This window comes from Phodopus roborovskii, unplaced genomic scaffold (genome assembly GCF_943737965.1).
Source record: "Phodopus roborovskii unplaced genomic scaffold, PHOROB, whole genome shotgun sequence".
NCBI lineage: Eukaryota > Metazoa > Chordata > Mammalia > Rodentia > Cricetidae > Phodopus > Phodopus roborovskii.
The window spans coordinates 48,538,057-48,549,452 of NW_026126418.1; the positions used below are offsets into that span (position 1 = coordinate 48,538,057).

An 11,396-nucleotide genomic window follows, 5' to 3' on the forward strand; every position below is an offset into this window, starting at 1 on the left:
TTCTATGCCTGGCTCACCAGGGTTAAGTTATCAAAATTTCTTATTTGGTTACACTGACTAGCATGGTAAATTAGAGCTTACCAACTCATTCTAGCATAGACTCACCCTTTTGACAAAAAAAAAAAAAAAAAAAGAAAGAGAAAAACCCTCTCTTCTGTCTTGCTTAATAAATTATCTCTTTCTGTTCGATATTGGTGTTGGGTGTGGTCTCTAGGCAGTGTATGAGTCCCTTCAGTATCCAATAGTAGAACAGATTGTATGTGGCAGAAAAACCTGGGGTGTAAATAAGGAAACAGCAATGGAAAAGGGCAGTTACTGAAGTAGGTTATTTTGCTTGGAAGGAGTAGAGCAAAGGAGTCTTCCATGGACTGACTGTGGTTGGATGCCTTGTTTTTTTTTTATTTAAATTTGAAACAAGCTTGTTTTACATATCAATCCCAGTTCCCCAACCATCCTGTCCTCTGTTATCCCCACCAACCCCCATCCCATCCCCTATCTGCTTCCCAGTGAGCAGACTTCCATTGTGGAGTCTTCAAAGTCTATCATATCATTTGGAGCAGGGCCTAGGCCCTCCCCCCATGTGTCTATGCTTAGGGCATATCACTCTATGTGGAATGGGATCCCAAAGTCCATTCATATACTAGAGATAAATACTGATCCACTACCAGAGTCCCTGTAGACTGCCCAGTCCTCCTAACTAACACCCACATTTAGGGAGTCTGGGTTTGTGCTATGCTGGTTTCCCAGTTATCAGACTGGAGTCTATGAGCTTCCCCTTGTTCAGGTCAGCAGTTTCTGTGGGTTTCTCCAGACTGGTCTTGACTCCTTTGCTCATCACTCCTTGATCTCTGCAACTGGATTCCAGGAGTTCAGCTCAGTGTTTAGCTGTGGGTGTCTTTGTTCTGCTCCCCTGAGATCTAAGACAGGACCTCTGTCCTCAAGCAGTTGCTTGCCTTAGATTTGCTCAACCTGAGAATTGTGGCTGGTAAAGAGAATTAACCCCACTGAGAACAGATGTGCAAGATCCTTTTCTGAGTAAATGTGAACTTGCTCAAAAAAAGCATAATACTTTGCCTTACAAAGCAACGTTTATAGATTGATGGGTTCTGATGTGAGTCAGCATCATGATTGAGTCAGACACTTGAATGAGCTCTTAGGAATGTTTAATAATAACAAAGAACTAGTAAGGGACTGTGTTTGCTTGTCTCAATGTCAGTGAAATTGAAAGCCCTACTGTTTTCCATCAGAATGGTAGATAGGACAGACTTGGCCTAATGAAGCAAGCAGGTCTGACAACCAATTCTGTTAGAAGATGAGTTTGTCTGCAATACACCTGGGCCTGGGAGGTTGAAGATGGCTTCCAATTAACCATTCAAACTGAAGGTGTAGCCCATAAAAGAAAAATGGAACCTCTCAGAGACTTTGTATTTTAATAGGTTTGACCTTTATGAGGTTCAATTTTTGTGACAGGCTATGCCACAATAAAATCATGAAGAAAGAAGACTAATGAGTTCTAAAAATAGGAGCTTCAAACATTGTGGTTTGCAGAAGCTTGATCCCCAATTCAGTTCAGAATAAACACAGGTATGACCTTATCACACCCAGACTCCTAGCCATAGTGGGCTGTGTAAATAAGGTCCCCCCCACCTGTCTCTGTTGATTTTCTTCCTCCTCCCAGTTCACACTGGTTCTATGTGCCAAGGCAAGCAGAACAGCACAACTATCTCTCTTCTCTTCTATGAAGTCACTTGACTCTTGAAGGTGAGAGTACTTTATTACTTTTCTTCAAGATAAAGTTGTTCTCCATGGTCTCCCACTACTACTTAAATGGGATAATGTCTCATTTGCATAGAAGGTCAATGGCACAACCAGAAGCCAGACAATATCTACGATCCATTTTAAATCTCATCTTTGCCAGAAATCACTGTTAGGACCTTGTCTAAAGCAACATTTCTTCGCCCCAGTTTTCTATTTCACAAAAAAAAAAAAAAAATGCTTATTATAGCCAAGCACTTGATTTATTTGTTTGCTTGCTTTTTAAATCTGTTTGCCACACATAGTTTTCATAACACTATTTTTTCCCTTATTGCACTTCTGTTTCTGTAACTATTGTATTTTCCATTAGCTGGGAGGGATCCCTCAGATTATTTTCAAGCTTTTATTCCTCTACTACTGTCAAATCCCACTGTGTCCTCTCCACACCTACTTATGTCTAATATAACAACTGTCAAATTACTTGAAAATGAAGACTAAATTTTCAATTTCCTCCCCTGTAACAATCATGCAATGCAATTTTCTAGATCACTTGTATTATCAATACACAATAGAGACTCTTTCCAGGAAGAGTTATTTTATCCCCTAGATTCTTGATCTTCTCAATCTGGACTCTTTCAGCATCTGCAGTGAACAATTGAATCTTAGAATTCTCTCTAAACTTTCTTTTTCCATTTGAAGTTTCCAAACTACTTTGTCAACAAAACACAACTACTGGGTCTGAGATCAGCCATGTAAATGGGACTCAGTGGCTAGTTCATGGCAACACTTGCCAAAGAAAATGAGACTATCACCTAGCCACAAGTGCAGAGTTTTTGGCAAAAATAAACATAGTTTTAGATCATATTTGTAAAGGATAGTTTACAGTGAGTACTTAACAGTATGTCTGTCACTAGTCTGTCTAATCCATTCCACATAGTTTTTAAACTCTTGTAATAGAGTTTTCATCAGGAAAGCATGTTTTAGAATCTACCTGTAGAGATAACTTCCTACCATGTTCTTGAAGGTCTTCTCAGCAACCATGGAAAATGACCTCCCTATTGATAGTTGATCCACATTTCTTATTGTTTTCTTGACTTATGAAACCCTTATTCTGCAGGCCTTAACTTGTATCACTTTATCAGTCACTGCCTCTGCCCATCTTTCACTTGGAAATCTATGAGTGGTCATCCTTGCTTCAAACATCCCCTGCAAGTTGCCTCACTGCTTCCCACATTTTAAGAAAGCTTTTGTCAAATAACTGATGAACTAATTCCAGTCACCCATTCCGTCTCATGTTCTTCAGAATTATCCATGTTTTACACACATTTCATGGTGATAATCTTAAAAGGTGTCTCAAATTTGACCTTAAAACCAGATGCATTTTTATGCTGTGAAAGTATCAAAAATAGTGCCACTGCTCTTCCATACTAATCTAAAACAGACATCTTGTCATATAAATTATAACAGTAAATACATTTTTCCCATGTTTAGTTATTACTGGTTAGTGCTTTAATGATGTCTTACAAAAACATGAACTAAAAGATAGAAATTCACCTTTCTATGTGCGGATCCTTTGATACATTTTGAAAAGAAGAGTAAGGTTCACCTACCTACAATGGACAAACAATAGTTCCTTTAGTAGTATCTACTGAAAGGCAAACTTTCAGCCTTGGAAATTACACATTGACAAGCAAAGAATCATATTTCAAGCAGCATTTATTATACTAACATGCACATTTAAACAATGGTTTTATCCGGTTAATTTCTGATTGTTCTTTTCCCATTCTATCTATATTTATTACAGGAGTATGTCATCAAAGAATCTTAGAAATGCCTGCATTTGTCTGTGATTTGTATAAAAAAATAGCATGTAAAAGAAGATGAAGATAATATGGAGAGGAGTGAGGCAGAGAAGAAAGACTGAAAGAAGGAAGGAAACAGAAATGAAGATAACAATAAATTTTTTTTTTAAATGCCATATGATAAATGAAGTTTTGACTGGTTAATGGAAAAGAAATGCGGAATTTAATAAGAATCTTTTTATTTTCTTCTGTTTTCAATCTGAAAGCCAAAATGAATCTTATTGAATCTCAGGCAAAAAGAAACTTCTCTCTGGTTAGGCAGCCTGCATGGAAGCAACCTAGGCTCTCTATGTGTGTGACAGTTGTGTAGCTTGGTCTGTTTGCAATGCAAGGCTACTAACAATAAGATCAGGACCTGTCCCTAGCACTTAGCTGGCTTTTAGGAACCTGTTCCCCATTCTGGGTCACCTCACCCAGCCTTTATGCAAAGGGAGGAGTTAAATTCTACTCTAAATTGATGTGCCATGATTTGTTCAAGTCTTGGGAAGCCTGCCTCCTTCTGAAAGTATATGAAGGAGTGGATGGGGGGAGGGATGTAGACGGCAGTGGGGGAGGGACAGGAGGAGAGGAGGGAGGAAAAACTGTATGTAAAAATAAATATAAACAATATTAAAATGTAAAAAATAAGTCAGGCACAAAAGCGCTAGAATAAGAGATTGAGAGGGAGAGGGAGAGAGAGAAAGAGAGAGACCTCTTTCCTAACACTGGGACTCGGTGCTCAGAGACAGTCCTGAACATACAGTGTCTGACTGCAGCAGAGTAAGGTTCAATGCCAATCTGCCTCAGTTGGCGTTGGACATTATTACTATTCAGAAAATGAGAAAGGATATTGGAAGCCAGATTGACCAGGGAGAATGAACACAGACCAAGTAATTACATTTAACAAATAGATCATTTGAAACCTTCAGGACTGCAGATTCATATAGTGAGAAATCTCACCTCAGTATGTAACCTGCAAATTGCAGCAAAAGTCTTGTTAAATAGACTGTGGGATTCAAGATAAGGTTTTTTCCTTTGTTCTACCATTTAACTTACTGAGAGTTATTTTGTGTTTGACTATCCTTTCCATGTACTATTCTAGAGGATTTACATTAAAGAATACTTTAATGTTTTTCTAGATATATCTATAATCCATAAAGATTAAATGGAATTTCTTGAATTGGACAAGAAGTGATGGGGTCAAGCTCTACACTCAGACAAAACTCTGATATCCAAAACTTTAAGTGAGATATATTTAGTGTTTGAAAACTGTACTTCTTTTTAAAAATAATTTTGTAAATATCATATGATAATATACCAGATTTTAACACTGAGAATTAGAAGATTATGCATATTAAAAGAAAAATGAATAAATAAGAAAATATAGACACATAAAATCCTTATTTCTAAACACTGAGTATGACAATATAAACCTTCATTTTCTGAAAGAGTTGTTACTTATCCTTATCAACTTAGAAGAAAATCATCATCTTTATTTCTTAACCAGTACACCGAACATATGCATGTGACTTATTCACATTCATTTTATTATCAGTCAAGCAATAGTAAAATTAAGAACATAAGATATTTTTCATTTATTTCAAACATTTATTCTTGGACAATGTCCTGTCAGATGTAAAAAAGTTATTGTTCATGACAATTATAATTCTAGATAATTCTTTAAAATAATAACAAAAAATAAGGACATTGCAAAATACATCAAAGTCTAGCTATAGAAATTTACATTTAGATTCTAAACATGTATGTCTAGTTCAGACCTTTGTTAAACAGTTAGTGTAGTGATGTGAAAAAAAAAAGGTCAGACAGGATATCCATCAAAAGATATTTGGTAAAACAATAAAAAATATCCAAAATAAATTCTTTGTTTACAGCATAGTCAAGAACACATATCTCAGTGATGGATATTCTGGCTAATAGGCCACACATTTCATGCTAGGTAATTTTCTCATCAAACACTTATATAATGCCCAGCATGTAGAGCTTAGAAAGTTGTTTTGTATTTTTACCAATATTAATTACTTATTTAGAGAATCAGCATATGAAATTGATCAACTATCATCAGGAAATTCTTCTTATTTTGAGTTCTTTAAGGGATAATTGTTAATAAGTCCACACATTATAAATATTATTTTGTTAATAACACACCCCCTAAGAGTGTTAATACTTTTCCATCTAAGATATGTATGAGTACTTTCTATTCAGTTATTAAACTTTACTCCTTCTGGTTTCTTTTTTCTGATTATGCCAACTTGATTCCAGTAAAATGTTGTGTTGGTCCATTAAGGAGAAAAGGCATTAGGGCACAGAGCAGAAACTTAGAGGATTATGTGTTTCTGTAGCCTGGTCTTGTCCTTTCTCTCTAAATCTGGACTCCAGCTCTGCTCAAATTGTTAGTTGGGGTCAGTCTTGTAGGTCTCTGGACACTTCTCTAGAGTCAGTTTTCTCTTCAAACCAATAATGGCTCTCTCTTTTATGCTCTCTCCTCTCGTTTGGGGACCTTAACTTGGCTGATATCAACTTTTGTAGAGGTGGCAATGACAAATTTCTGGTGTGTTCTTTTCAGAGGAACTCTGTTGAAGGCAAGAGGTCCTGTCACAAGTAGCAAGCCACTGCCCAGCTGCTTCAGGAAAACTACCCACTTGCCTCTGTGGCCCCCAGTGAGGATGATCAGGACAGTCCTGTGAGTGATGCTGGCACAAAGCTTTCTCACATGCTGACTGAAGGGCTTTTTGCCATGACTCAGCAGCTTCCTAGGAACATCTTCTGTAGGGTAATACCGGGGCATTTTTTGAAACTTAACCACCCAGCTACCACCATTCTTGTCACCACCAACTGGTTTGGTGACAGTAGCAAGGACCTTCTCCTTTATCTTCTTCTTTTCAACCTTAGTTTTTGCAGCTGAGTATGTTCTTTTGTACAGGGCCTTTCTGAAATACATGCAGATCTGGAGTACCTGCCAAGTTTTCCTTCTTGGGCTTTTTACCCTTAAGTCACCCTTTTTTGGCTGCATCAGCAGGAGGAGCACCTGAGGCATCACCGCCAGCCTTCTTGGCTACAGGTTTTTTTCTTTTCTTTCTTTTTTTTTTTTTTTTCATTTTTGTCAGACTTCTCGGCTTTTTCACCCGCCATCTTGCAAGATGGGAAAGAATGGCAGTTTCTAATTCTTTATGCAAGCCAACAGAAAGAAAACTTCAGTATGTTATCTTAGAGTAACAATATTTATGGAATCTAACTGGTACAGCAAAATTATTTCTTATGTTAATTTAATTCTTCTTGATTTCAATTACAGAATTAAGAAGACATCAATTGAATGAGGCTACCATCTAAGAAACGAAAGGTCAGAATTTATTTCTAAAGCATGAGAATACAAAATATATCAATATTTACATTAATATCAATATTTATCTGTATAATCTATCTATCTATCCATCTATCTATCTATCATCATCATCTATCATTTCCCCTCAAAACAATATTATTCTGTAAACAGTCTTAATCTTTTTTGTTGGTCTACGTTGTACCAATCACTAAGATTGCAGCTGATTAACTGTCATCCATAGCTCTCTCTAGTGAAGGATACTATGACACATAAACAAATGAATTTTGTAGAAACTGCATGTGTTGCAGCAATAATACTAAAACATCAAATAACTAGAGATAGCCATTGAGATTCATTTAACAAGCTCCTCCTCATATGTCTGTGATAGTCTCTAGAAATACAGTTTGAAGAATTTGAAACCTTAGTCAGTATCACAATCAACTCATGATACCTATGAAGAGGGCTAGTACCCATATTGACAGTTTGTCATCTATGGTGTATGGTCGATAATATGAATAAATATAGATGGAGGAGGGTATAAAATTTTGTTTTATTTTGTTTTCAATTAAACTGACTTAATTAATGAAATAATTCAATTTTGGTGTCTTAAGAAACTATCTCTTGCAGCCCATCCTTGTCTCTCTAATGAGCCAATGGTAATTTTAAACTCATACTCTTGTCCTAATTTCCTAAGTGGTTTCAATTGTACATGTGAGCCAACACATCTGCTTTATGCCTTGATAGTTAGGAAGTATTTTTGAAAACTGGTCATAAACATTGAAATGCTATTAAAAGGTAGTCAAAACAAAAGGAAAAGTCTAAATCTAAGAAAATACTCATGCTGAACTAACTGGTGGTATTAAAATAGTTCCTACTATAGAATGGGACTGGGATGAAGCTCCAGATCAATGCCTGCTCCCATATCCTCTCTGCATGCTCTTCACTAACAAAGGAGTAGCATCACAACTCAATAATTTTGGTATATACTCATTTTAATTGGAGCAAGTTTACGTAAATTGGAGCAAAAGGAGAGAATTCAGCCCAGAGTCAGAAATATATGTTCAGCTTTTGAAATCAGAAGTCTGGCAAGGAAGTACATGGGTACATTTAAATAAGTTTACTCAGTTATCACACACAAAGACTTCATTTCGAAGCTCCCATGTAATTCTTCACTTACTATGCTTGTAAACAGGTCCAGAGTATAGGACATATGTTTATTCACATGGTAGATTACATTTATTTATTTACATATGTTTAACGATTCCTATTTTTCTTTTGATATTGATATTCAGCTTGACTCCACAGTGTTCAGATATGATACAAGGTATTATTACAATTTTATTATATATGTTGAAACTTGTTTTGTGTCCAAACATGTGGTCAAATTTGGACAGAGTTCCATGAGCTGCTATGACTAAGGTACAGTGTTTTGTGATTATATAAAATGCTCTGAAAATATGTTAGGTCCTTTCGGTTCACAACATCAGATAGCGCCATCATTTCTCTGTTTAGTTTTTGTCTGGACAACCTATCTATTGGTAAGAGTCAGGGAATTATTGAAGTAACACACTACGGTGTGAAGATTACTATGTGCTTTAAGCTCTACTACTGTTTCTCTTATGACCTTTGCTGTCTTTGAATATAGTACATAGATATTAAGAACTGAAATGCCCTCTTAGTGGATTTTTCCTTTAAAGGATATGTAGAGTCCTTCCTCATCTCCACTGATAAGTTTTGGCTTGAAGCCTATTTTGTCAGATATAAAATAGTTACACTAGCCTTCTGTTCTATATTCATTTGCTTGAAATATGCTTTTCCATCCATGTTCACTGAGGCGATGTCTATCCTTGATGTTGAGTATTGTTTCTTGGAAAAACAAAAGGATGCATATTGTTTTTGTATCTACTTAATTCATCTTTGTCTCTTTGTTGTGTAACTGAGGCCACTGGTGTTTAAAAATGTCAATGAGCAATATTTGTTTATTCCTGTTGTCCATTTGTACATGTGTAATGTGTGCACGTGCATGTGTGAGTGACTTAGAGAGATAGAGAGGGAGAGAGAGAGAGATTCTCCTTATTTTATGATCTAGGATTATTCATTGTTCATGCTTTCTTGGGTGTAGCCAATGTCTTCAATTTGAAGTTTTTATTTTAGTACCTTCTATATGGATACATTTGTTGATAGATATTCTTTAATTTGGTTTTATCATAAAATGTCTTATTTTCAGTAATATTGAATATTGCTGGTTATAGTTGTCAGACACAGTCAGTGTCTATGGTCTTTTAGTTTGTAGTACATCTATGCAGGCCCTTCTGACAGTTAGAGACTCCATTGAGAAGTCAGGTGTTATTTTAATGGGTCTGTATATACATGTAACTTATTTGAAGATTTTAATATTCTTTCATTGTTCTGTTCATTTAGTGTTTTCATGATTATCTGCTGAGGGAACTTTTTTCTCTGGTCCACTTTACTTGGTGTTATATATTCTTCTTGTATTTTATAGGTATCTTCTTCTTTAGATTAGGAACATTTTTTTTCCCATAATTTTGTTCAATATATTTTCTGCGCCTTGGACCTGGGTTTCTTTTCCTTTCTTTTATTGCTACATTTCTTAAATTTGATCTTTTCAAAATGTTCCATATTTCCTGGATGTCTTGTGTCTGGACGTTTTTATATTTAAATTTCTTTGGGCTCAGACCAATAGGTAGAATTTTCTGTCCCTCCTGCTAGCTCCTAAATCACTTATTATTCATCATGAAAGCTCAATTTATAGCATATGCTTGTTTTTAACTAGTTCTTATGACTTAAATTAACCCATTTCTATTAATTTACTTCATGGCTCAAGGTTTTATTACCTTTACTCTGTATTGCCTATGCTGCTTCTGTGATCCCTACTATCGCCTCTCTTCTTCTTCCCGGCATTCTCTCTGCCTTAAAAATCCTGCGAAGCTGTTGGATGTTCAGATTTTTATTAAACCAATCTGAGTGACACATATTCACAGTGTTCAGAAAGATAATTCTGTCTAATTTAAAAGGAAAGGTATTGGCTCTAGCACAATACAACTATAAATAACAAGATTATCAGGTAAAATTACATTTACAATATCCAATCAGTTTGCTTTTGGCAGATTTGAAGAAAATATTTCATTATTCATTCTAGCTTGATGATTCCAGAGCTCTGTACCCAATTTACCTTTTCTAACTAAGGGAAAATATAACCATAACTATCTAGTTTTTAACCTCATCAAAGACCCCAGAAGAATATAGCACTGCCCAAGTAAACAGAAAGTATGCTGCAAGTTACTTCAAAACCAATAGAAATGACAGTTATCTGGCTCACTGGACAGTTACTTATTGTTCTTCTGCAACACTGAAGCATCTATATCCAGCTTAAAGGTCTAGAATAGGTAACACACTTTTCCATGAAGTAACAATTTAAAGACTGTTCCACCCTGTCTTGGCAAAGTTTGGCAATCACTCTTCTTTGTGTTCATCTGATCCAGTGTGGACAGCGTATTGTCAGTAGTCAAGGTAAGGGCAGCTTTGTGCCCAGGACTAATTTTTGCTACCAAGAAAGCAAACTCAGGATGAAGGTTCTTTGAGCCCATCATCTTCTATGAAGTAGATTAGTGTTGCTAGGAGCAGATGTATCAATGCGATTAAAAGCCTTGTGCTATTAAAACCTCTTATATGTCATATTCTGTAGATCTCTGAAGTGATTGAAGACCACCAATCTATCTAAAATATATCTGTGACCTTGAAAACATACCTAACATGGCTACAAGTTTGATTGTTATAGGTGACTAACTGCTGAGCTGCATTTCTTTATTATCCTAAATAGTTTGTAATAATAACTTTCATAAACTAAAAACTTGTATTACATTATTAAATATATAATGTTCTAACAAAAATAACTTTAAATTTGTATCATTATACAAAAATCCAACCAGTGTCATATATTTGAGACTAGTTGTTCAAACGCAGACTTGTCTATCCTTTTATGTCATCATTTTTATACTATATTCCTCTTTTCAGAATGAGATCCCCAAGTCTAATTTCCTTTGTTTATCTTTCTGACCATGAGCAATAACAATTTTATTTGCCTCACCCCACAAATGATGACTAATATACATAACCCACTGAATGACCAGAAAACATCCTTCCAACCTTATGGGAAAGTGAGTGTCATGCTTTCTAGAGTACTTTTCATTGTCTGGGGACACTGGCATCTTTTGAGGACTCTTAGAAAACTGGTATAATGGGCAAGTCCTTGGAAAGTTAACTGTATCATTTGTTGCCCAGTCTCTGTGCAATGGGAAAGTATGGGATTAGACAGACTTTTCTGTCCCACCAGCTAGTTCCCCAAATAAACACACAGACTTATTATTAAATATTAATCTAGAAGCTTAAGCTTGTTTTTTGCTAGCTCATAAATTAACCTATTTATGTTAATCGATGTG

At 35.7% G+C, this 11,396-nt stretch overlaps 1 pseudogene; it reads right to left on the bottom strand.

Annotated features, from left to right (window-relative positions):
* Nucleotides 1-6,087: 6,087 nt before the first annotated feature.
* LOC127221888 (60S ribosomal protein L6-like) lies at nt 6,088-6,746 on the bottom strand (annotated as a pseudogene).
* Nucleotides 6,747-11,396: the final 4,650 nt, after the last annotated feature.